Source organism: Rana temporaria, chromosome 2 (assembly GCF_905171775.1).
Source record: "Rana temporaria chromosome 2, aRanTem1.1, whole genome shotgun sequence".
NCBI lineage: Eukaryota > Metazoa > Chordata > Amphibia > Anura > Ranidae > Rana > Rana temporaria.
In genome coordinates, this window is record NC_053490.1 from 127,508,833 (window position 1) to 127,536,570 (window position 27,738).

The 27,738-nt window shown below is 43.9% G+C and overlaps 1 protein-coding gene across 1 annotated transcript in view; it reads left to right on the forward strand.

Moving 5' to 3' along the window:
• The window catches only part of STAT6 (signal transducer and activator of transcription 6), a 318,642-nt gene that overhangs the window by 88,368 nt on the left and 202,536 nt on the right, over nucleotides 1-27,738 (forward strand). Inside the window, exon 2 of the mRNA XM_040340948.1 lies at nucleotides 19,200-19,277. The gene's annotated coding sequence lies outside the window, so the exon portion shown is untranslated. The remainder of the gene's footprint in view (nucleotides 1-19,199; nucleotides 19,278-27,738) is intronic.

Consider the following 27,738-nt stretch of genomic DNA (forward strand, 5'->3'; position numbering starts at 1 on the left):
TTGATTGAGTTTAGGGAAGGGGAGATTGTTCAACCACGTGGATGGTAGAGTGGGTGGGGAGGGTTTTGGTGCAGAGAGAAGGTCAGAGTAAAATTTTGTGAATATCGAAAGTACTTCTTTTGGGTGTGTGACCACTTGGTTCCTATTATTCTTGAGTCTGTAGATGTGTGACGGTTTGAGGGATTGGTTAAGTTTACGGGCGAACATTGCCGAGTATGAGTTGCTGGAGAGAAGAAATCTAGCTTTTGACCATCTGAGTGACTTTTCGGCTTTAAGGGAAAGCAATGTGTCAAGCTCGTTGCGTTTAAGAGAGATGGTTTTAAGGACAGCAGGGTCATGTGAATGTGTATGGATTTTGTATAGGTTATGAAGGTCTTTCGTGAGGGAGATGATTTTTTCAACATTATTTCTGTTACGTTGGGCTGCGCGTCTAATCAAGTGGCCTCTGATTACTGCTTTATGAGCTGACCAGAGTGTTGCTGCAGAAGTTTCAGGAGTGTCATTCAGGGAAAAATATTCTTTAATCTCTGAGTCAATTCCTTGTTGGTGGTTAGGGTCTGTTAGAAGGGATTCATTCAATCGCCAAGAATAGGAGGTGGGGGAGAGACCTATGAATTTTGTGGTAAGGGTGACAATATTGTGATCAGACCAGGAGCAAGGATAAATATCGGCGCCAAGGGAATTAGCTAGAATTATTGGGGTGCAGAATATGTGATCAATTCTTGAGTATGAATCGTGTGGGTGTGAATAAAAGGTGTAGTCTCTTGCACCTATGTTCAAGGCTCGCCAAGAGTCTATTAACTGGAGGTTAAATAGAAGAGAGGAGGTTGACTTGGAGAAGGATTTAGAGTTTAACGTTTGTTTGCTTCTGTCTAAGTTGGGTTGCGGAATTAATTTACTACCTTGAACTACGGGAGAGTCAGGACGCCCGCTAACACACAGCTCCTTTCTCTATCTGCAATGCAGAGAGTGTCATGACTCTCCTGTAGTCCAAGGGAGGGGGCGAGCACGACAATCCACACCAGGTAGAAAGCCTCGCATTACTGTGTGGAGTTACAGACAGAAGAGCAGGAAGTGAGGATTTCTCAGAAGAAATAAGGACATTTAAAAGCAAAATGGAAGGATGAGGTAAGTGAAGGAGGACTGCACTAAGGTAAAGGAAGCTATTTAGGGAAACAAATTGTACCTTCACAACCCCTTTAATAATGAATTTTAATGAGATTAAGGTTTTATACAGTCTTTTTACATAAAGTATTTTAGATTTAGATTTTAATATGTAGAGATTTATGATATGATATATGGATTTTATTGTATCTGGTACATACATTTAGGACATGCTGTATATATTTTATTATTTTATTTAAAATGATTGTAATGTCTCTTCCCCCCCCCCCTCTAAAAATAGCAAAGATGTTATACTTACCTCCATGTGTAGTGGTTTTACACAGATAAGTCCGGATCTTGCTCTTCGCGGGTGCCTCTTCTGTGCTCCTGGCTTCTCTCTCCTGTTGAGTGCCCCCAAAGCAAGCAGCTTGCTATGGGGGAACCCGAGCTGAGTCACAGCTCCCTGTGTCCATTCAGACACAGAGCTGAGGCCACACCCCACCCCCTCTCTCTCCTGATTGGCTGACTGACCTTGACAGCTCCACTGTTGTGTCTCAGCCAATCAGGAGAGAGAGTCTCAGATGACAGAAACATTCATGGACAGAGATGGGGCTCAGGTAAGTATTAAGGGGGCTGAGGGGGGCTGCTGCACACAGAAGGCTTTTTTATCTTAATGCATAGACTGCATTAAGATAAAAAACCTTATGACATTACAAACACTTTGATATTTCGTTTTTATTTCTATATTTATTTTAACCACTTGACGACTGCCGCACCCCGATGTCAGCAGAATGGCATGGGGAGGCATATTGGCGTACAGGTACGTCCATTTGAATCTGCCTCCCAGTAGGCGCGCGTGCCCACCGCGTGCCTCTCCAGTGCGGCCGTGGGTCCCGGGAACTCCATGTTCCCGGGAGTCCCGCGATTGCGGTCGGCAAGAGCAGAACGGGAGACTGCCTTTGGAAACAAGGCATTCCCCTATTCTGCCTCGTGACACTGTCACTGATGACCCTTCCCCGTGATCGGGAACGGTCATCAGTGACTTTTCACGTGTATCCACGCCCCCAAACAGTTAGAAGTTAGAATCACTTCTTAGGGAATACTCAACTCCTGCAGCGCCACCTAGTGGTTAACCTCTTCACTACCAGTGTTTTTTTTTACAGTAACCAGTGCATTTTTATAACACTGATCGCTGTAAAAATGACAATGGTCCCAAAATGGTGTCAAAAGTGTCTGATGTGTCCGCCATAATGTCGCAGTCACGATACAAATAACTGATCGCCGCCATAACTTTTAAAAATAAAATTATTAATAAAAATGCCATAAAACAGTCCCCTATTTTGTAGAAGCTATAACTTTTGCGCAAACCAATTAAACGCTTATTGGAATTTTTTGTTACCGAAAATATGGTAGAACAATGCGTATCGGACTAAACTGTGGGAAAAAATATTTTTTTATATATTCCTTGGGGATATTTATTATAGCAAAAAGTAAAAAATATTGAATTTTATTCAAAATTGTCGCTATTTTTTTGTTTATAGCGCAAAAAATAAAAATCGCAGAGGTGATCAAATACCACCAAAAGAAAGCTCTATTTGTAAGAAAAAAAGGACATAAATTTTGTTTGGGAGACACGTTGCACGACCGCGCAATTGTCAGTTAAATCAACACAGTGCCGAATCGCAAAAAGTGGCCCGGTCTTTAACCACCAAAATGGTCCAGGGCTTAAGCGGTTAAGGGCTTGATAATGTGTACAATAATGTATTTCAGTGCTTGTAACATTTTTTATTGTGTTAAAGGAATAATCGCCCTTGTAATCTTTAATTGGATGAATATAGGCATTGTAAGGTCCCATAATAACATCAGCATTTATAATGGGAATGCAGCGGTAGTTAAAGTGGAGTTCCACCCATAAATATAACATTACATCAGTAGTTTTAAAAAAATTTCATTAGTCCTTTACGATTTTTTTTTTTTTTTTTTAGATGCCTTCAAAGTGTTGTTGCTAGGCAGAATAGTTAATCTTCCCACTTCCTGCACCTAGGTGCTTAATGCTTCCTAACCTACACCGCACAGACTCCTGGGAATGTAGTGGGTGTAACTTTCCAGGAGTCTGTGCATTCCCCAGTCTCAAAGAATCATGTGACTTGGACAGCACAGGTGCTGAAACCTGATCTGACACTGCTTGTGCAGCACTGAGCATGAGCGAGATTTGCAAGGCTGAAATCCAGGAAGTCATACAGTCTGGCTTCATGATGCCCACACTTAAGATGGCCCCAGTCAATTTCTATTTATTAAAGTGTCTAAATGCTGTAACAACCTAACAAAACGGACCTTAGTTTACAGACTAACTTTACTAGAATACATTAAGCTTGTGTATTACAGGGGTATTTATATTTAAAAAGTGAAATTGTGGCCGGAACTCCGCTTTAATATGAAGCAGAGTGAACTAAAATGGTGTGGAGGGGTTTCCATACAAAATGAGTAAACAACACACGCGTTAAAAAGCAACATTGTAGAGGAGATTCAGGATGCGACCAGCTCTTTTACTACCTTTCAGGCCTCGTACACACGACCGAGTTTCTCGGCAAGAACCAGCAAGAAACTTGCTGGGAGATATTTTTTTGCCGAGGAAACCAGTCGTGTGTACATTTTCGTTGAGGAAACTGTCGAGAAACTCGACGAGCCAAAAAGAGAGCATGTTCTCTATTTCCTTGACGGGAATGGAGAAAATTGCCTTGTCGAGTTTCTCGACAGCCTAACAAGGAACTTGACGAGGAAAACGATGTGTTTCGCCCTTCGAGTTCCTCGGTCGTGTGTACGAGGCTTTAGGCTCCTGGGGATGATGGGTTACCCATGATGGTTTTTCAGAAATATTCTAACATACTTATGCCAAGATTATTAAAGGTGTTTATTGAAGCCCTCAAGTGTGGTCGATTACCATGTCTAGGACTGGTATTATTTTACTTTTGAAATCTGACAAACCCTCCACAGAACTCAACTCGTAGAGACCCATCTCCTTGCTACAGACTGATATAAAAATCTTAGCAAAAGTCCTGGCTAGGAGGCTTAACAAATTTTTTGCTAGCATTGTCCATGCAGATCAGGCAGGCTTCATGCCCAACAAATCCACAGCTGTCAACCTTAGAAGGCTGTATATTACAATGCAAACTCCGGCAGACAATATGGGAGCTAGGGCACTTCTATCACTAGACACTAACAAAGCCTTCGATAGCGTGGAGTGGTGCTATTTGTGGGCAGTGTTGGAGAAGTATGGCTTTCGAAAAACCTTCCTTGCCTGATCGTGTTTACTATATCAGAGTTCGCAGGCGGCCATCCGGGAGGGGGGTAGGACTTCCCAGCCTTTTGAGTTAGGAAGTGGAACTAGGCAGAGCTGTGCTGCCAACCTCCCTTGCCAATGCCACTGGCACTGATGCAAGAAAGGGAGCCGGCTCCTCAGTGCTTGCACCGCCAGTGCAAGTGACTGCCTGGCTGGAGGATTCCCCCCCCCCATCCTGGCGGCATGCTGCGTGTCCACAGAGAGGGCTTGGAGTGCCAGCTGTGGCACACATGCCATAGGTTCACCATCACTGACCTAGAGAAACGTTCCTCTGCTTTTTGACAGGCAGCTTTAGCTGGTGGGATAAAATGCCGGCTACAGCAGTGGCAGGGGATTGTGGCGTCTGGAGCACGGGGCACCCGACAGGGCATATGGGGCACATGCCCTGGGTGCCCAACATAAAGGATGCCCCTGGTGCCATTAGGGATGTTTTCCCTATGTATTGTAATTCTGTATTGTAATGTCATTCTTAGGTCTTATTCACATTGCAACTTTTCTTGAGACTTTTAGGCACTTCGCAGGCGTCAGGCCCTTTGTAATGGGCCCTGTAAATGCCAGATCTAAAATGTATACAGAGTACAGAAGCATAGCATAGTATGCACATTCTAAGTCTGTGTAAGCCTTAACCAGAAAAACTTTTATTTGCCCCATTTAGACTTTTGAAAGCATTTTGTTATATCTGTTTGATGTTTCCAAAAAAAACTTTGGGCCAGATTCACAAAAGGGATACGACGGCGTTTCTCCTGATACGCCGTCGTATCCCTGTTTCTATCTATGCGATTCATTCATAGAATCAGTTACGCATAGATATCCCTAAGATCCGACAGGTGTAATAGTTTTACACTGTCGGATCTTAGGATGCAGTACCGCGGCCGCCGCTGGGGGGATTTTGCGTCGTAAACCAGCGTCGGGTATGCAAATTAGCAGTTAGGGCAATCCACCAAATTTTTTCCCGTCGTTACGTCGCCGCAAGTTTGCCGTCGCAAAGATAGGGCACCTTTTACAAAGTGTAAACTTAGTACACCATGTAAAAGTATACCCGTCTTTCCTGCGTCGCTTTCACATTTATTTTAAATTTTTTATTTTTCCCGGCGCAAGTCTTTTTTACCCGTCGCAATTCACAAAACGTTGGCGCGTCGTAACTTCGCGCAAAGCACGTCGGGAAATTTGCGACGGGAGCATGCGCAGTACGTCTGCCGCGGGAGCGCGCCTAATTTAAATGGGACTCGCCCCATTCGATTGGGCACGCCTTGCGCCGGACGGGTTTAGGATACACCGCCGCAAATTTCCAGGTAAGTGCTTTGTGGATCGGGCACTAACTTGGAAAAATTGCGGCGGTGTAACTTAAACCAGTTACGTTACGCTGCACCCGGGCTATGTGAATCTGGCCCTATGTTTTCAGGAAGTGTGTTAGGACTAAATAACCCCTCTTTGTTGTAGAGATGAGGAGAGGGGGAGATGTTGTACTCCTAACACAATTATTTTCCTAGGGTGAGAAGGAGTGAGTGCTGTCACCCTAGGACAAGATGTATGTTACTGACAGGGTCACCAGGTGAATATAAAGGATAAAAGCCTGTAAAAGAAAAATGATTGCTGCTACTAAATCCAAGCAAGTTGCAATATTAATATATGATCCTTTTTAACCTGGGTTTAGATACACGTTAGAATAGCATAATAGCCACACAATCTTTAGTATAGTGAACCAGATGTGTAAGAAGTATACTTAGCAACACCTAGACACAGTTGAATTGAAGACTACATGGGTAACTCTTTATCCCTGCACTGTATGTTACAAACTGAACACAGTGGGCTAGATTCAGATACAATTGTGTATCTATGTGTCAGCGTAACGTATCTCAGATACGTTACGCCGCCGTAAATTAGGGCGCAAGTTCAGTATTCAAAAAAAACTTGTGCCCTTAGTTACGGCGGCGTAACGTATTTGGTCCGGCGTAAGCCTGCCTAATTCAAATGGGGATGATGTGGGAGTGTTTTATGCATATTAACTGTGACCCCGCGTATTTGATGTTTTTTACGAACGGCGCATGCGCCGTTCACAAAAAAATCCTAGTGCGCATGCTCGAAATTACGCCGCAAATCGTCAATGCTTTAGACGTGAACGTAACTTACGTACAGCCCTATTCGCGAATGACTCACGCAAACAACGTAAAATTTTCAGAACTCGACACGGGAACGACGTCCATACTTAACATTAGCTACGCCTCATATAGCAGGGGTAACTTTACGCCGGAAAAAGACTAACGTAAACAACGTAAAAAAATGCGCCGGCCGGACGTATGTTTCTGAATCGGCGTAAATACCTAATTAGCATATTCCTTGCGTAAATATACGGAAGCGCCACCTAGGGGCCAGCGTAAATATGCAGCCTAAGATACGACGGTGTAAGACACTTACACCGGTCGGATCCTAGGGAAATCTATGCGACTGATTCTATGAATCTGTCGCATAGATACAACGGCCCGCACTCCTTTCTGAATCCGGGCCAGTGACTGCACTAACTGTATATCTCTCAAGTGAATTTCTTGTTCCTGTGCAAACACTTGGGCTTGGGTTGCAGTTTTCACTTGGCCTTTAAAATGTTGGCAATTCTGATCAGATCAGTCATACCAGTAATATTTTTTGCATACCTCCCACCTATCTTTCCTCTAAGTCTGGTGATTTGTATATCCAGCACTTGCAGGGCACCTCCGTGTCGTCTATTTTTTTTTTAAAGGTTGGATTTATACTGTGTTGTGCATTTAGCAGTATGGTAAAGTACACATGTAAATGTGAAAAGACCCACACAGATTTCCTTTGTCCTCTGCAGTAAACTTCAGGACATAGATCTGAACCAGCCACACAGGAGAGAATGGAGTTTCTACTTGACATGCGCTAAAATGTAACAGCGTGAATGTATCGTAAGGGAAAATCTGATATTCTTAGAGCCTGATTACACAATTGTTCTGCGTTAGCACATGTGCATTAATGTTCATATTGAATGGGCTGTCTAACGCCACAAAAAAAGGCACTTGTGAAATTTTGGCGTGGCTCCCAAACAAAATTGACGTCCTTTTTTTCCACAAATAGAGCTTTCTTTTGGTGGTATTTGATCACCTCTGCGCTATAAACTAAAAAAGAGCGACAATTTTAAAAAATAAGCAATATTTTTTACTTTTTGCTATAATAAATAGCCCCAAAAAATATCTAAAAAAACTAATTTCTTTCTCAGTTTAGGCCGATATGTATTCTTCTAAAAATTTTGGACACCACTAGACTTCTGAAGTTATGTTGTGGTAATTGGAACCAGGCCATCAATAAATGCCTCCATGGATCAAATCTCAAAGATGCTCAGGCCTCGTACACACGACCGAGTTTCTCTGCAAAAACCAGCAAAAAACTTGCTGGGATTTTTTTTTTGCCGAGGAAACCGGTCGTGTGTACATTTTTCGACGAGGAAACTGTCGAGGATCCCATTGAGCCAAAAAGAGAGCATGTCTTCTTTATCCTTGACGGAATGGAGAAACTTGCCTTGTCGAGTTCCTCGACAGCCTAACAAGGAACTCGACGAGGAAAACTATGTATTTCGCCCGTTGAGTTCCTCGGTCGTGTGTACGAGGCTTCAGAGTTTTTCAGTGAGACTTCAGGAGATACATAAATTACCTACATTTAAAGCGGTAGTTCCCCCTCCAAAAAAGTTTTACCCTTAGTCTGATGCTCATTTTGTCTAGGGGAATCGGCTAGTTGTTTTAAAATCGACGCTGTACTTACCGTTGTAGAGAGCGATCTTCTCCGTCGCTTCCGGGTATGGGTCTTCGGGAGTGGGCGTTCCTTCTTGATTGACAGGCTTCCGACGGTCGCATCCATCGCGTCACAAGTAGCCGAAGGAAGCCGAACGTCGGCGCTGCTCTATACGGCGCCTGCGCACTGACGTTCGGCTACTTTCGGAAAATCGTGACGCGATGGATGCGACCGTCGGAAGCCTGTCGGAAGACTGTCAATCAAGAAGGAACGCCCATCCCCGAAGACCAAACCCGGAAGCGACGGAGAAGATCGCTCTCTACAACGGCAAGTATAGCGTAGATTTTAAAACAACTAGCCGATTCCCCTAGACAAAATGAGCATCAGACTAAGGGTAAAACTTTTTTGGAGGGGGAACTACCGCTTTAAGCAAGGGCATTATTTAACTTTGATCAAAGTTGCACAGTTTGTTTTTACATCAAAGTGAAACTGATCAAAGCAGTGAAGGCATTTTTATTTTTTGCTACAGCCGCAGTCACATAACATGCCTGAAATGATGTATGTTCCACGTCATGCAGGCTGATCCTTCCTATAGAAATCTTCTCTTCAGGGAAGGCTGGTCCTCAATACAGCACTAAATTCCTGGCACTGCGGAGGATAATAGCTTTGGGTCTAACATTGGAGTACATTGAATAAGGTTCAAAGAGATGCCCATTGCTTTACAGAATGTAACACGTTCTCTGAAAGTGGGGGAGAGGCGGATGAATGACAGGATCATCTCCCACGGTCACAGAACATGTTACATTCTGTAAAGCAGTGCAGGGAATTTTCTGAATGAAGGATAGGACAGAAAGGTTTGTGAGTCTGTTAGGACCTTCTTCAAAGTAAATCATTGCTAGACCTGAACCTACAGGAAGTTCAGTGCTGTGATGAAGATCCGGCATCACCATGTGAAGCGAAAATCATTAACAGTGAGTACAAAAAAAAAAAAAAAACAGCGTAAACTTCAGCTTTTAAGGAGTTTTGGCTGTACTTCTCCTTTAGATCACAGGAATGCAGATTGTTCTGCACTTCTGTGACCCGTTTTCAGCAGATAGCAAGCTGAAGCCATCCACTCCCGCCACCTCCACAGCCCAGCGCTCCAGTGGGTGCATGGGGGGGGGGGCAGAGCGAGAGGTGTTTGATCGTTCAGTTCTCAGCCTTATGCCCTGTACACACGATCGGATTTCTGATGGAATCAAATCCGATGGATTTTTTCTCCGAATATCCGATAAAGCTGACTTTCATCTGTCTTGCATACACACTATGAGACTAAATTCCGACCGTGTCAAAACGCGGTGACGTAAAACACTACAACAAGCCGAAAAAAATGAAGTTCAATGCTTCCGAGCATGCGTCGACTTGATTCTGAGCATGCGTGGATTTTTCTCAGATGAAGTTCCACACAGACGATCGGAATTTCCTATTGTTTTTTTATCCATAGGAAAAATGTAAAACATCTTCTATTTTTTTTTTTACAACGATGGAAAAAAGACCAATAGGGCCCACACACGATCGGTTTGTCCGATGAAAACAGTCCATCGGTCTTTTTCCATTGGACAAACCGACTGTGTGTACACGGCTTTAGAGTCTGTGGGGGACAGATGCCGCATGTAAGTATGTTTAAAAAAAAAAAAAATTCCCATACTTCTCTTTTAAACGAGTTGTAAAAGTCGAAGGTGTTTTTATCTTAATGCATTCTATGGGTAGAAGCCTCAACAGCACCCCCCTGTGACTCAGCTTACTTTAGCAAGCTGCTTGCTGTTGGGGCACTCAACAGGAGGGAGGGGCCAGGAGCAGCGAAGGGGGACCTAAGAAGAAGAGGATCAAGGCTGCTCTGTGCAAAACCAACTGTAGAGAGGAGGTAAGTATAATATGTTTGGTATTTAAAGCGGGGGTTCACCCTATGAACGGAAACATTTTTTTTTTTTCTACTACCATAAAATCAGGCATTGTAGCGCGAGCTACAGTATGCCTGTCCCGATTTTTTTACCCCCGTACTCACCTTGTAATCGTTCATCGAAGATACCGGGGAATGGGCATGCCTATGGAGACGGAGGATGATTGACGGCCGGCTCTGGCGCGTCACGCTTCTCCGGAAATAGCCGAAATAGGCTTGGCTCTTCACGGCGCCTGCGCATAGCCTGTGCGCAGGCGCCGTGAAGAGCCGAGACCTACTCTGGCTGTCTTCGGGGAGAGTGACGTGCCAGGGCCGGCCGTCAATCATCCTCCCTCTCCATAGGCACGCCCATTCCCCGCGGGAGCCGAAATCTACGATGTCCGATTACAAGGTGAGTCCGGGGTTAAAAAAATCGGGACAGGCATACTGTAGCTCGCGCTACAATGCCTGTCTCGATGGTAAAATCATGTGGGTGAGGGTGAACTACCGCTTTAAAAAAACAAGACTTTACAATCACTTTAAGGCTTCCTTCAAAGCTAGCAATTTGGGATCATGAGCAGAATCGCCCAGATTCTGCACACGATTCTGAATCGGCCTGCAATGGTGGCAAAACATAGCACGCATGTTTTTGTGCCATTAATGGCACCTAAAACGCGGTGCAGTTTTGACGCATTACGCAAAGCTTGTCCCCCAAAAGAAGCACCAGCTCCTTTTTGGGCGACAAGCTTTGCACGATGCGGTTTTAGGTGCTATTAAAAATTAATGGCACATAAATAAGTTTTGACAGAATTGCAGTGCAATGTGGAATCGCAGGCAGAATCACAACAATTCTGCCCACGATCCCAATTTGCTAGATGTGAATGGGGCTGAAAGAAGACTGAAGAACGTTTATACATTTTCAAAAGCTTCAGCACTTTACTGTGAGTTTCATAGAGCGTGAACTGGTAGGGTGTTTATGAATCTGCCACACAAAAATGTCTGAGGCCAAAAACATCAAGTTCCTCGTCGAGTTCAGTGTTGAAGCCACCAAGGATCTCGGCGGGCCGACTTTCCTCATTGAACAACGAGGAAATAGAGAACATGTTCTCTATTTGTCCCGACGAGTTCCTCGTCGGCTTCCTCGCTGAAAAGTGTACACACGACCGAGTTTCTCGGCAGAATCCAGCTCCGATCGAGTTTCTGGCTGAATTCTGCCGAGAAACTCGGTCGTGTGTACGGGACCTCAGACACAATACTTAAATGTGCAATACAATTGAAGGAAGAGTTGTTATTTACATTTCATTTTCCTTTAGCCTTAGTGGTAAAGCATTACCACATTATGAATTTGTCACAACAATATTAATAGACAGTAAAAGTATTGTAAATAAGAACTGTATCGATTTGTCACACACATCAGTTTTAACAATGAAAACGTTGCACGGGTTTCATGAATTTGGTTCAAGGCTTCCAACTATTTCCACACCGCCAGAAATGTGTCACAAAATACCTTATTAAATCGACACCATTGAGTTTCAATGTTTTGTTAGTTAAGGCTGATCTGCTTCCTCTCCCCCCTCGGATGCCATATTTGACACCTTTCACGGGAGAGGGGGGAACGGGTACCTGTATTTGACAGGTACCCTTCCCCATTTCCTGGAGACTGCGCCTCAGAGCCGTCCCTTAGAAGTTAGGGCCCCTTTCCTCCGCTGCCGGTCCAGTTAAAAAAAGCACCGCGCAGTAAGGCACTGGCTGTGAAGCCGAAAGGCTTTAATTCTGGTTTCCCTTACCACGAATGGTGGCGGCAGCACCCAGGAGGTGATCCAAAGATCAGCTGGGGTGCCGACATCGCGGGGCTCCCTGGACAGGTAAATGTCCATATATTAAAAGTCAGCAGCTACAGTATTTGTAGCTGCTGACTTTTAATTGTTTTCCCCCCAGGCGGAACACCGATTTAAGCAATGAAGGAGCACCATTATCAGGTTGTGCTTGGGGCATCAGTTGCTATTAATCCATCCCTGACTAAGTGCATTAGTGTCACAAAATTTCTACCCATATAGCAATGATAGCGTGTCACAAATTTGTGTCAGGCCTAGTACACACGAGAGGATTTATCCGCGGATACGGTCCAACGGACCGTTTCCGCGGATAAATCCTCTCGAAGATTTCCGCGGATTTGGATCCGATGGAGTGTACTCACCATAGGATCGAAATCCGCGCCGAAATCCCATCGCGATGATGTGACGCGCCGTCGCCGCGATGATGACGCGGCGACGTGCGCGACGCTGTCATACAAGGAATTCCACGCATGCGTCGAATCATTACGACGCATGCGGGGGATCCATTCGGACGGATTGATCCGGTGAGTCTGTACAGACCAGCGGATCAATCCGTTGGGATGGATTCAAGCGGATAGATTTTAAAGCATGTCTTCAAATTTTTATCCGCTTGAAATCCATCCCAGGGGATAAAAATCCGCGGAAACAGATCCGCTGGATTGTACACACCAGGGGATCTATCCGCTGGAGCCGGTCCGCGGATCAATTCCAGCGGATGGATCCTCTCGTGTGTACGGGGCCTCAGTGTTGAATTGTAAGTCTGGTAACTTGCTGCACATCTTCACTGACAAGTTGTACACTTGCAGAGCACTTGGAGCACAAGTTCTAGTTAAAACCTTTCCAATTTGTAGAAAATTTGCTTGGCAACCAGTTGCGGCCTGCCCATTCGGGGCGCAGGGGCGCCTGGCCCCTAATCTTCCCTTCCGGGGCGCCAGATGCATGGATTTCAGTGTGGGTATTTTTTATTTTTTAGAAGCACATGATTAATTGGTTTAAAAGGGTGGGCTCGGGGGGCAGAGCACTGCGCCCCGAGCCCTCCCACTTGTGTGACATTAGAGAATTAACACTCGCTAATGTCTTACTGCTTCTCTTCCTGGCCAATCAGGAAGCGAGTCCTGATACCTGACTGCCCAGGGATTCTTAGGACTCCTGGCCAATCGGGTCTCAGGACCCACCTCCTGTTTGGCCAGGAGGAGAACCAATGGCCCTGACTCTTCTCTTAGCAACCAACTCTCCGCACCTCTACCAATGCATAAGGTAAGGCCATGGATCGAACGTCGGGGGGGGGGATAGTGGGAGCTAGCGACGGGGGGATGGGGGTAATGTGTGCAAGCAAGTGCCGGGGGAGCAAGCGCTTAGTGTTTGCTGCCCCCCAAAATATTAAGCACCAGCTGCCACTGGTGGCAAGTCTCTAGCAAGAGAAAAGTTGCAGTGGTGAGTCTACAGCAAGAGCTCTGCAAGTCTACAGCATGAAAATTCTGCCACAGTGACCCCTGTGGTGGGATGACTTTTACACAACATAACTGAACAAGGACTTGCAGCAGATTTGCAGAATGTTTGCAAAAGTAATCTGGAGCCATGCAATGCGGACTTGCTGCAATTGTGCAACAAACTTGTGAAGCCTGGCAAGTCTAGCAATAGCTTGGCAAGTCATTTTCAAACTTGCAAATCAAGTGCTTGCTATCTGGGAAGGTCTTTGATTCCACCTGACTCTTGTCTTTTAAGATATGTTTGGTTTGGTATTATCAGTTAAATTCTGCGAATACCTACCTCAACAGATGATTGATACTGAATTGCTTGGCTCGGTAAACTCGTTTAGCAAGTAGGAAACACTAGTAGTTAGAGAAAACTCTTTGAAAGAAAATGGGTCAGGTTCCTATGTCTAATCGTGTCATGTGAAATAACATGGTTTTTGTTCACGCCTACAACATATTATACAACAGTGTAGGCTCCTGTGTAGGCGTGTACAATGTACTGTACAGTATAATTAAGAACAATTTTCAACCTTCTTTATCATCAAGGGTCAAGGATCATTACAAACAATCTCTACTCATTATCATGATCAAGAGAAAATAAATATTCTTACTGGGCGCATGAAAGAAAAAAAAAGTTTTTATGAGTTTTTGCCAGCATTATTATAAAAGTTTTTATAACACCAACAATTTTACGTAGTGCTTTGCTTACTTTACATTCACCTCAGTCCCAACCTTCAAGAAGTTACATTTTAAGTTCCCTCAAGAATACATATTAGAGCCAATTGACCAATAAGTACCGATCACTCACTGCATCCATTCATACCTGAAGCATAGTAAATGCTATGTTTACTATGCTTTCAGTTTGGGTAATGAACAGGAAGCTCTGTACAGTGCACTTCCCATTCATTAACTGTCCAGTACAGCTGAGGCTGCAAGGGAATCTTTGTCCTCATTTCCTTTCTCTGTCTCAAAAGTGAGACAGCAGGAATCTGTTTCAGACCCCTGATATTTCACATATTTCACCAAAGCCCCACAAACCTAAAATAAATTGTAAATAAATAAATATATATATATATATATATATATATATATATATATATATATATATATATATATATATATGTGTGTATATATATATATGTATATATATATATATGTATATATATATATATATATATATGTGTATATATGTATATATATATATATGTATATATATATATATATATATATATATATATATATATATATATATATATACATATATATATACTCACACACATGTGCTTGAGCTCTGGGGTTAGGCTGCGCAACATGCATACTCCATGCAGGTAATGTCCTGATTGGGATTCAAAGTGTAAAAACTCCGGTCTTGCCTAGTAGTGCTAACCACTAAACCATTGGTACTGGGAACAAGTCCAATTTGTGTACCAAGTTTCTTCTCTGGTTTTAATTAAGAGTCTCAGGCCTCGTACACACGACCGAGTTTCTCGGCAAAAACCAGCAAGAAGCTTGCTGTTTTTTTTTTTTTTGCCGAGTAAACCGGTCGTGTGTACACTTTTCGACAAGGAAACCGTCGAGGATCTCGTCGGGCCAAAAAGAAAGCATGTCTTCTTTTTCCTCGACGGGAATGGGAAAATTTGGCTCGCCGAGATCCTCTGCGGCTTCACAAGGAACTCGACGAGCAAAATGATGTGTTTCGCCCGTCGAGTTCCTCGGACGTGTGTACGAGGCTTCAGAGTTTCAAAGCCTCTTTATACTGACTACATTTACTAACCGTAAAACCAAGGTAGAGGCAGTGTGCTTAATTATATCCATGCTTATGTACACCTTCACACCTATTACTACAGGCAGAGTCTTCTGCAGGCGTTTCAGAGTAGTATGCAAATTAAAGCCCAATTGAACTTTTAGTTATCAGCTATATACATTCCAGGTGTATAAAACAAAAAGTGGAAGGACTCATGCCAATGGCTTTCTCTAGTTGTATAGCACGAATTCCGGTGCGTTTGCAATGGGCCCACAGTTGCTGCATACAAGTGCCTGTAGAAGTCAATAGCTGTACCCAGCAATAAGCTAGTATTTGCAGGTGCTTGTATAAGCACACGTATATGTACAGGTGTGCAACTCTACATGCAAAATTCTGCATCAGGAGTTTAAAGTCCCTATGCATATTTATGCAAATATCCCAGTACATCCTTTAACTTCTATAGATGGCTGTATTAAGCACCTGTAGGCTTCATGGTGGGAAAGTGTATGCCAGAATTGATGCTCTATAGCCAGATATAGCCATGTGCATGAGCCCTAAATCAACCCTATTGCTCTGCAATTAACAAAATTGGGCTCCCTGCTGATTGGAGAGCTCTGGCTCGACTGAGTAGAAGGCTGGTCTGACCTCTGCAAAGAGATCCCTGCTTGTGCTCAGAATGTAGTGTCCTGCTTTGTAGCTACTGACAGGGAACAGGCATTTCCTCTCAGGCTATAGCTTCCTAAAGTGGATGTAAACCCCCATTTTTTTTATTAAGGCTTGCACCTTGTACAGTATAGGATTTCATGTCATCGTTGCCCAGTCTTCCCACAAATAATTAATCCAGCTCTGAGCAGTCCTCTTGCTGTGAGTGAAAGGTGATTTAAATATCTCATGCACGAGTCTGAGAGAGGCATTCTTTGTACCTCACATCCCTTCCTCCTTTTTTTCCAGCTCTCCCAATATTGGCTACTCCCCCCCCATTAGCACGATTGGGCATTCTGAAGTCATGTGGTGACTTTTCTGTGTTTTGACTGGATGTTAGTGATCATAGCAGAAGTTCAGTGTAAGAAATACACAGGAGAAAAAGCATGTTGGCAAGGGGAGTGTGGAGGTGGGCGGGGAGTCTACTGACATCACGACTCCACCCACTGAGCTCCAGACAACAGACCCACCCACAGAATCTGCAGTTTTTCGGGTCTGATAACAGACAGATCGCAGACATTTGACAGGTAAGGATACATGCAGGAGGCATATATATCCTTATAGATAACCACAATGGCAGTAGTTTAGAAAGGATTAGAGTGGGTTTACATCCACTTTAAGCCTCAAATACACAATGAGAATATCTGATTGTCAATCTTCTTTTTTTGTATAATAAATAGAAATGCTGCTGACAATTCTCATACGACAGAATACAATTTTGGAAGGGATGTAATGTATTGTATTATATTGATATATATTCTTTCGTTTCCGAGCACTGTTCCGATTTTTTTCTGATGAAAACTGTACTGATTAAATGAAAATCGAACGATCTGGTATAAAATGTTGTGTTTGTCCCTTCGGATAATTTCGAATGAACTGTCGTGATCGTCTCTCGATCGATTTGAAAGCGGTATTTTTAGTTTGATTTTCTGATCATGTGTACTAGGCTTTAGAAAGAAAATAAATCATAAGACAATGAACACCTTTTGTTATAATGCACCTGGAATATATTTACCGGGTTTAAATTGAAAGTTTAGTTGGGCTGTAAAGTAATTTTGGTTAAAGTGTATGTATGGACAATTTTTTTTAATTGTTACTAAGGCTTGGGTCACATATATGCGAATCGGATGCATTTTTAGCCACATTCATGTGAACTGGACCACTTTCGATGGAGCCAGTTCACACATGTCCGGGGCGGCTGCGGTCCATTTCTGAAAAGGGTCCTGTGCAATTTTGGGTCTGGTTTTGTTGCGAATTCAAGTAAAAATGTACTCCTGGTGAACAAAACCACACCGGACTGCAAATCGCAGCCGGCCATGTGTGAACCTAGCCTAAGATTCTTCAATGCACATTTCTGAATATTTCTCCATATTTATTTAAAAACTGTAAGAACAGAAAAATACCCATTGATTATACCAGCGAGTGGCTGGAGGCAGCCAAATAGGGTTATACACGTACCAGACAGCAAAAATGATACAGTATTTTACCCTGTTGCATTCAGCAGGCAGTGCCAACTAACCCGACCCAATAAGGCTGCAACACAATCACTTCTAGTTCAGCCAGAATTCTAATTCAAGCACTCCTATCAGACAGCCCAGCTAGTAAATGTAATGTGGGTGGGCGGCAAGTGGTTAATAAATACATAACTGGGTTAGTATGTTATATTTATCTATATGTCTGCTTTAAAGCGGTACCACACTACATCTGAGCACCACAAACCAAAAACTCTATAGTAAAACCTTGGTTTTCGAGCAGAATTTATTCCAGAAATATGCTTGTAATCCAAAGAACTTGTATATCAAAGCATTTTTTTTACAGGGTATAAAAGAGAAGAGAGGCACCTCTAATGCCACGTACACACGATCGGTTCATCCGATGAAAAAGATTATTTCAGATTTTAGGTGCTGAAAGCGGTACCATTATTTTGGAAGGAAATTTGGTGTTTTACATTGTAGACCTGTAATCCATAGGAATAACTCACTTAAATCTGTCCAAACAAGAATCTAGTAGACATCCCGGGTATGAAAAAGTTTGAAAAACAAAATAATAAATTATAATATAAATATAATAAAAATTATTCAATAATGTAATCAACTCAAAATCACTGAAATTTGCTCAGTTGCAGAATTGTCGCTGTCATTACTTTTATTTTTTTATGAAGAATTTCCCCACAAATCGCTATCGCACAATTCTGCAAGTGATTATAATTTATTATCGCTGTTTTCTAGCTGCTCTAAAACCACTTTTGACATAAAGGGACACTTTTGGTTGCTATGGACAATCTACAGTTTGCAGGCAGAAAGAACAGTTTTTATAATATAAAAGTACATGTAGGACACTGGGCAGACCACTAGGGACAAGGGGGGGGGGGTGTATTTTTTACATACAGTACTGTAATCTATAAGATTACAATATACTGTATGTAATGTGTTTATTTACTTTTTTGAATTTGGCGCCGATCTCCGCCCCCGTGCGTCGTAACGTCGCAACGTCGCAGGGAACGGAGATCGGCGGCACACAGGGACACTGTGTGAATCGAGCGAGGACGCCGCTCGCTCACACAGCGGGGATGCATCGCAGGATCCAGGGACAAGGTAAGTAACTTTGTCTGTGGCTGCTGCGAGGCGAGCCCGAGTCTGGCTCGGGGATACCGCTTTTTGGTACAGAAATCTTACTCCGAGCCAGACTCGGCAATACCGCCAGGGGGGTTAAATGTAACCATATTGCTACATTTAGAGGCTCCTCTCTTCTTTTTTATACTCAGTTGTGACATGACACTACTCTTATATCAAGACATTGCTTGTATATCAAGGTAAAATGTATTAAAACATTTTGCTTGTCTTACAAAACGCTCTCAAACCAAGGTTTTACTGTATTCACTTAATTTTTAATATTCAAAGCAAACTCACCCATCCATCCATGTCTCCATGCTTTATTCTGCTGAGAAATCGCTTTTACATTTTTTGTATAAGTTTATACTGTATAAAGAAAAAAAAAATCTATAAAAATATATTTAAGCAAAAAAGAATAACACCCCTTCGAATTTCTGGCCAAGACTACCTTGAGTAAGGGCAGATGAATCATGTAGCATTTAATTCCTGGATTCCATCTGCAGGCTCTCGGGATGTATGACATAATTTGCCTAGGCCTGGAAACCAGGAATAAACTGAAGAAATGTAAATACTTTTCTATCTATTTACTATTGCTAGAAACATATGGATTAAAAACAGTCAATGTTGAGTTATAGAGTGAAGTTCTGCTTTAAATATCATCAGGTCTCATATCTGAAATGATTATGGAGGAATCCAGCTTCATTGCTGATGCTTCAATATTTATTTTCTAGGTCGTTTCGCAACCACCTCCCTCATTATCTCCTGATCACGGAAGAGCTGGGAACTTTTCTTCTAGGAGACAAGAAAGGGTAAGTGACAACATGACCCTAAAGTGACTAGTCATGAATCTGTTAGCAAGCAAGAATGGCTGCTACATGAAGTAGTCTATTGGCTATTGTAGCATGTTTTTGCTGTTTTTGCTGAGCAATGTTTGGATAAATGTAACAATTACTGTATATACTCACGTATAAGCCAACCCGAGTATAAGCCGAGGTACCGAATTTTACCACAAAAAAATGGGAAAACGTATTGACTCGAGTATAAGCCTAGGGTGAGAATGCAGCAGCTACTGTAAGAGGGTCAACAATGCCCATTTGTAGCTTCACTGTGCCCATTTGCACGCCTCACTGTGCCCATTGCAACCTCACTGTGACCATTGCAACCTGACTGTGCCCAACCTCACTGTGCCCATTGCAACCTGACTGTGACCATTGCAACCTGACTGTGCCCAACCTCACTGTGCCCATTGCAACCTGATTGTGCCCAACCTCACTGTGCCCATTGCAACCTCACTGTGCCCATTGCAGCCCCACTGTGCCCAAGTCAGTGTACCTGAAATTCTTGACAGGCTGCGGGCGTCCATTCATTGTTTAAAAGTCACGGTCTCCTCCTGATCCCTTCCGTGATAGGCGTTTCCTAGCAGACACTGTTCCGTCTATCTCATCCTCGGACTCAGTTAACAGCAGACACTGTGTTCAGTGTTCTGCCAATCATGGACGTCCTTTCATCCTCGGACAAGAGGACGTCCGTGATTGGCGGAACACTAAACACAGTGTCTGCTGGGAAACTGAGTCCGAGGATGAGTCCTGTGTCTGCTGGGAAACGCCTAGGGGACCAGGAGGAGACTGCGACTTTTAAACAATGGACTTCCGCAGCCTGTCAAGAATTTCAGGTACACTGACACGAGTATAAGTCGAGGGGGGTATATTCAGCCTTAAAAAAAGGGCTGAAAAACTTGGCTTATACTCGAGTATATACGGTACTACCAAATATAATCTAGGCATAGCAATTTTGGAAGGTCAGTAAACAAAAATGTACTTTTCTTTTAATGCTCAAAATTGCTCAGTTTCACTGCTGATTTACAACACAGCAACCTCACTTGACATATAACTGATGCATTTTTAAATGAATTTGTCAACAGGGTGTATGAACATTGAGTGGCATTTAAATTGCACAATGAAGCATGTCTTGCTGAGTCAGTCTGTTTTTTTATTCTAGTATTGCTAAATTTACTTAGAGGGCTGAAATGGTAAATAATTAGAACTGTCAACACACCTTGCTATAAAATCAGAGGAATAAATAAATGGAGTTGTTTTACACCTCTGGTTACTCGCCAGTAGCACCCCTTAATAAATAAAAGCAGTTTCTTAATTTCTTCACTTACTGGCTATTGCAGTGAAAAGTTGTATCGATCACTGGATGTTTTATAATATTAGTTCTGCTAGTTCTCAAGGTGCAGCTTTCTGCCCTCCTGGTTTTTTTTCAGGCTGCTTTTACTGCCATAATATTATCGTCTGATGGCACACTGCCTCATTGTTTTGGGTGTCAAAGCCTCCACCTCTGGATGAGGCTCTACTGCTGACTTTTAACGTGAGCACCACCCCAGTGTGAATGTTCTATGAGCATCAGCTTGGCCTCCTAGGTTGTATGATTGTTTTGGCCCTATATTCTAATGATCATGACTTAGCACCAACGTGGTGCAGGAAAACTGTGATTTCTACGCACTTCCTGCACTGCACATGAAAGTGCTGCCCTTACGAGATGTGTGCAGGTGTTAATTAATTGTTAAAGACACCCCAATATTTGCAGCCACCAGTGGCATACCAACAGGGGGTGCCACACATTGGGGGGGATGTCAGCCTGGTTCCCCCCGTGAGTGAAGCGGACTATGAAGTGCCTTTATGCACTGTGGCATTAGAAGAATTTTGATTTCTCTGATCTTTTAGTCCACACAAGACTATCTGTTACTCTATAATTCCTCTAGCACCATTCTATGGAAGCAGTAGGTTTAAAGAGCACACCAAACTCTTGAGATAACTTCTTTATTAACTTCAGCTTTTCTTCATATGTAACACTGACAATTTCGCAGCAGACAGTCCAAGTACAAACGCGTGTTGAATAAAGTATAACAAATGGCGGTTCAACTGTTCAATCTTGTCATTCTACATAAAATGGTAGATATATTTCTTTCTTCAGTATCTGTACTCTCACTTTAAGTTATTTAAACACTTTATGATCTCTCTGAGGCTTAATCAATAGTATTACTCGCAGTTTGATAGCATGCTTGCTATTGCAGTTTGATAGCACGTTTGCTATTACAGTTTGATAGCACGTATGTTTGCTTGTTTGATAGCACGTTTGAACATTTGCTATGATGTTTGAGGTTTGAGGTTTGAACTTTGGTGGAACTATAAGAATACACATAACTAGTTCAGTATACAGTTCTAATCACACTATTAACAATAAGAACATATATTCTGTAACTGTATTAAATGCCTATTTTGGCCACTTGCTTCCATAAAACTGAACTCTGAGTGGATGTGTGTCGGTCCAAATTTTCTCTCTCTGGTGTAATGAGTTCTAGAAGCTCTGCTTGGGAACTTTCCAGACAGAATGAGTGTAAGGCTGGCTGTGATTGGCCAGGACTCCCGCTCAATGTGAGATTGGCTGTGATTGGCCAAGACTCCTGAGTCACAAAAGCTTAACTCTATGCTTTCTGGTTTCAATTCTGATGGGTCTTGAGCTTACCTTACAGTCACACAACAAATCTTGAAAGGCATATTCTCTCTTTTTGCTTCTGTGAACACAATATACAACTGTTATATGACATCCATATATAAAGTCACAGTAAATAACTCTGCTTTTATCTCTCACATGTAAGCATATGAATTGTATTAAGGTTATTAGCAGTTCTAGCTTTATATGCATGTAAGTCATATTAGCAATAGGGATGAGCCGAACACCCCCCCTGTTCGGTTCGCACCAGAACTTGCGAACACACTAAACGTTCGTTTGAACTTTAGAACCCTATTAAAGTCTATGGGACTCGAACGTTTGAAATCTAAAGTGCTAATTTTAAAGGCTAATTTGCAAGTTATTGTCCTAAAAAGTGTTTGGAGACCTGGGTCCTGCCCCAGGGGACATGTATCAATGCAAAAAAAGTTTTAAAAATGGACGTTTTTTCAGGAGCAGTGAATTTAATAATGCTAAAAGTGAAACAATAAAAGTGAAATATTCCTTTAAATTTCGTACCTAGGGGGGTGTAAAGTTAGCATGTGAAATAGCACATGTTTCCCGTACTTAGAACTGTCCCTGCACAAAGTGTCATTTCTGAAAGAAAAAAAGACATTTAAAACTGACTTGCGGCTATAATGAAGTGTCGGCTCTGGCAATTCAGAGAGGATTCATTCATAAAAAATAAAAAAAAAGCGTGGGGGTCCCCCCAAATTTTATTACCATGCCCTTCAGATCTGGTATGGATATTAAGGGGAACCCCCGCCGTCAATTAAAAAAAAATTACGTGGGGTTCCCCCCAAATATTCATTCCAGACCCTTCAGGGGTCTGGAACTCGAAGCGCATCCCTAATTAGCAACCTAGGACAGATCTTTGCTGGCCAGCTACAACTTCTGTCAAACAGGATTGTTGGAAAAAAAATTTGATTAGACCCTGGGAAATTGGATGAGAACTCTGTTAGAATACAATGTCTCAGTGTGGAGGATTCTTCTATTCACCTCGATTGTGTAGTCTGCTGTCTTTCTTTGTTTGACTACCATTACTCTGTGAACATACATATCCAAGAGGGGCGTGGCCAGGCAGCGGATGTAGCCGGACGCGATCGAAGTGAGCTCCGCCGTGTATCCTAGCTATCATCCTGAGGAAGAAACCACACACCGACCAAAAGCACATTTTCGTGCCCCTCGCTATCCCGTGAGCACGGGCATACCTTTCTCGGCGCTCCGGTCCCGCGATGTCGCTCAGCAAGAAGCAGCTGGTGAATAGACCGGCGGAGCACATGTTCCAAAATGGCGCACATGCAGGCCGCACAGCAAAGGAGAAACAACGAGAGGCGGCGGAAAAACTGTTCTCCAAGTCCCAGCCAAAGGATCAGGTGGCCACACCAAGCACACCGGAGGGCTCTCCAGGTGGTGGATCCGAAGCGGATGACACCGTACCGCTAGAAGACCCGGTACAGGCGGGACTCGTGTGGGCCACAGTGAGTACTCCTAACCCCGAGTCCAGTAGGCCCCAATCCCCAGTGAGTCCTACAACGGAGGGGGAACCTACCCTGCGGGACATATTTGCGGCAGTGACCTCATGCAATCTGTCTATAACTGCCCTAACCACGGAAGTTAAGGGTATGAAGTCCGAGATCTCTTTTCTCAGGCAGGATGCCCAAAAGATGAGGGAAAGAACCTCCGCACTGGAAGAGAGGGTGAGCACCATCGAGGATGACCTGGGGCCCATGCAGAGGGATCTCGCATATAATAATCACTTGATTGACCAGCATTCCTCTAGATTAGAGGAATTAGAGAACAGGATGAGGAGAAGTAATATTAGGGCCATAGGCCTCCCGGAAAAAATAGAGGGGAAGAACCCCGTCGAATTTATTGAGAAATGGCTGGTTACTGCATTTGGGAGAGAAGTTTTCTCCCCTATGTTCTCGGTTGAACGTGCCCATAGAGTGCCATCCAGACCCCTACCACCTGGTGCACCACCGAGACCTTTTTTGTTTAAACTCCTGCACTACCGGGACAGAGACGCTATCCTGCATAACGCGAGAATTAATCCATCAGCCTTAAAAGTAGACAACACAAAAATCTCCCTATTCCCAGACTTCTCGGCTGAACTGCAAAAGAAAAGGGGCAAATTTCTGGATGTTAAGCGCCGCCTGAGGAACCTGGAGCTTAAATATGCGATGTTATACCCCGCCAGATTGCGAGTGGAAGTATTTGGTTCTGTACAATTTTTCGATTCCCCGTCTGCTGCCGCACAATGGTTAGATCGAGAAGAACAATCGATCCGGGAAGCAAGGGGCAGACGTCCCGCAGACTGAGTAAAGGACTTGCCAAGTCATCCGGGGTTTTAGGCAGCATCCTCCGCACTATCCGTTGCTAGGCGGTTTTTGTTCGCTTTGATTGCTAAGGGCTAATAGTTGGCTGTTGAGAAGCTTTTTAAAGACACTATGGTGCGCTTCCACTGTTGCCCCCACAAGGGCTATGTTGAGCCCTATACAACACCACAACCGGTGGTTATTCAGGCCATCTTGGCCATGCTACAACTATTTTCAATACTAGGGAATCCCGCCACGAACTGCCACATGAACTTCACCAGTAACTACCAATACACACCTGTGCTGCTGTTGACTTACAACCATATATCTCGAGTACCACCATGCCTGTTCCGAAACTTCTCCTGCTCCAGGTCACCTTTGTCGACGTACCTCCCAATCCTAATTTTGAGAGATAGGCCCAATCAAGGCTTTTACATTTGTCCGTTTGTCCCACACATGCTGCTGCAATGTTGCCCTACCTATATGTTTTTTGTCGCATTATACCTAAGACTTGGTTTTACTACTGGTTTGCTAGCTACACTTGATCACAGTGATATTTACCTAGGTCTTATACGAGGACATTCTCCTGTCACTAATATGAATCTAATACAATGTCTAATATAACTAGATGCCTATCTTGGAATGTAAGAGGTCTGAATGGCTCCGTGAAACGGTTGGAGGTGCTGCGCACAATCAAGAGACTGGGTGCTGAGGTGGTATGTTTGCAGGAGACTCACTTCCCCTCGGGCTCCACTCCGAGGTTAGCGACCGGGCAGTTTTGCCACCAATACCACTCCACGCATACGGTCTACTCGAGGGGAGTGAGTGTCCTGATCCGTCGAAGCACCCAATACTCAAATATGGCTACTAAAATAGATCCTGAGGGTAGATATGTCTTCATATATTGTTCTTTGTATGGGATTAAGTGCGTGTTGGCTGGAGTGTACATTCCTCCACCATTCTCCTCGACTGTATTGAAACTACTTGCTGATTTCATGTCTTGTCTTCCTGGTATCCCAGTGTTGGTCCTTGGGGACTTCAACAACCTGATGGAATATGAGAAAGACAAACTGAAGCATAATATAGAGATAGGGGGACATGTGAGAAGGGGCCCCACGCCATTTTCTAGATTGATGGGGGAGTTGGGTTTGACGGATGTCTGGAGGATCCGTAACCCAGATGCCAAAGTGTATTCCTGTAGGTCAGCTTCAGTGGGAGGATTGTCTAGGATAGATATGGGCTTTGGCAATGTCCTCTTGCTCCCCATGGTTAAAGACTCTGCATATCACCCGAGACACACCTCAGACCACTCTCCGTTCACGGTCGATTTAGGCCTAGGGGTACAGAGGGGTAAGAGCCTATGGAAACTCAATCCGTTTTGGTTGTCCCTTATTCCAGATCAGGATCCAATGCCACGACTCTTAACAGATTTTTTTAAGGATAATTTGGGAACGGCTGACATCCAAGTTGTGTGGGATGCGGCTAAGGCCTATATGCGCGGTCAATTTATTAAAATCATCAATCATATCAAAACCGACACTAAGGAGTGGGAGACACGGGTGTTAGACGAAGCGAGTCGCTCTGAGGCAGACTATGTGGCAGATCCCTCTGACGAAAACGCAAAGCGGAAATGGTTAGCCTCACAGAACATGCTTAAGGACCTCTCTTTTCGAAAAGCCGAGAACAAGAGGTTCTTTCTGCAGCAGAAGCATTTTGAAGAGGGGGAAAGCACAGGTCATATGCTGGCGATTCTAGCTAGGTCACAGCAGCCCCATTCCTATATTGCAGCGGTTACTGATGCGGGGGGTGCGATGTGTCATTCCACGCAATCCATCTTAGAATGCTTTAAGGAATTTTTCCAAAATGTATATTCATCTAAGGTTAGCCCCACTAAGGAACAAATACACTCATTCTTGGACAAATGTCGGTTACCGACATTTTCTAAGTCTGAGGTTACCATGCTTAATGCGCCCCTTACCCGAGAGGAACTCTTAGAGGCACTGGCGCAGGCACACAATGGCCGTGCGCCAGGAGCCGATGGCCTTCCATCAGAGGTCTATTGCAGGTATTCAGAACAGATCATCCCCATCCTTTTGAAAATATATAACACGGCCTTTGAAACTGGAGTGCTGCCTCCATCTATGAACGAGGCCCTGATTATAGTTCTGTTGAAGCCTGGGAAGGATCCGCTCTCCCCAGATTCATACAGACCCATTTCCCTCCTGACATTCGATGTCAAGCTTCTGGCTAGAGTCCTGGCAACCAGACTGTCCAAGTGCATTCACAATGTGGTGCATAGGGACCAATCAGGCTTCATTCCCACGAGATCCACGGCACAAAATCTACGTAGGCTGTTCCTAAATATTCAGGTCCCAGTAGACAATCCAGGTAATAGGGCCATACTCTCTCTCGATGCAGCCAAAGCATTCGATAGCGTGGAATGGCCATACCTTTGGGAGGCGCTGCAGCGGTTTGGGGTGGGACCCTCTTTTTTGAAATGGGTGCAATTGTTGTATAGCGCCCCAACAGCGAGGATGAGAGTCAACGGGGAGGTATCCGGGTCGTTTCGACTCTATCGGGGCACGCGGCAGGGGTGCCCACTGTCGCCCCTGCTGTTTGCCCTGGCACTGGAGCCCCTGGCGATTCACGTGAGAGCGTCTCCAGGGGTCGCAGGTTTTGTCAGGGGAACGGGGCGGGATGTTATCTCTCTATTTGCAGACGACACGCTATTATATTTAGGTGATACACGGGAGTCTTTGCGTAATGTGATGTCTTTGATAGCCGATTTTGGGGATCTGTCTGGCTTCAGCATCAACTGGAACAAGTCGGTACTCATGCCACTGGATCCCATGACAAATAGTCTCCCAAACTGCGCCAGGGATATAGTGGTGGTAAATGAATTTAAATATTTGGGTATTCAAATCACCCCCGATCCTACCCAATACCTGGCCAAGAATCTGACACCACTGTTACTTAAATTCAGACAGAAGTGTGCGTCATGGAAAAAACTCCCTCTATCTGTCACAGGCAGAGCAAACCTTGTCAAAATGGTGTGGGCCCCCCAACTCTTATACATTTTTCATAATGCCCCGACCTGGATACCACATAGATGGTTTTCTCAGATTGATGCTCAGTTTAGGGACCTGATATGGGGTGGTAAGACTGCACGCATAAAACTTAGTACACTACAACTTGCCAAGGACCAAGGTGGTCTAGCGGTCCCTCATGCTCGTTATTATTTTATAGCTTCGCAAATCCAACATGTAGGAAATTGGGGGGAGATAGACCACGGGGACCCGGTACGTGCGCCGCTGATTCCGCAGGGGTCAACGCTCCCGGCGGTGTCACACCTAGAAGCGGGGTTCACGCATCTAGACCAGACATTACCCACGGTGATACTGCTCAATACGCTCTGGAAATATGTCCGGTCCAGTCTTGG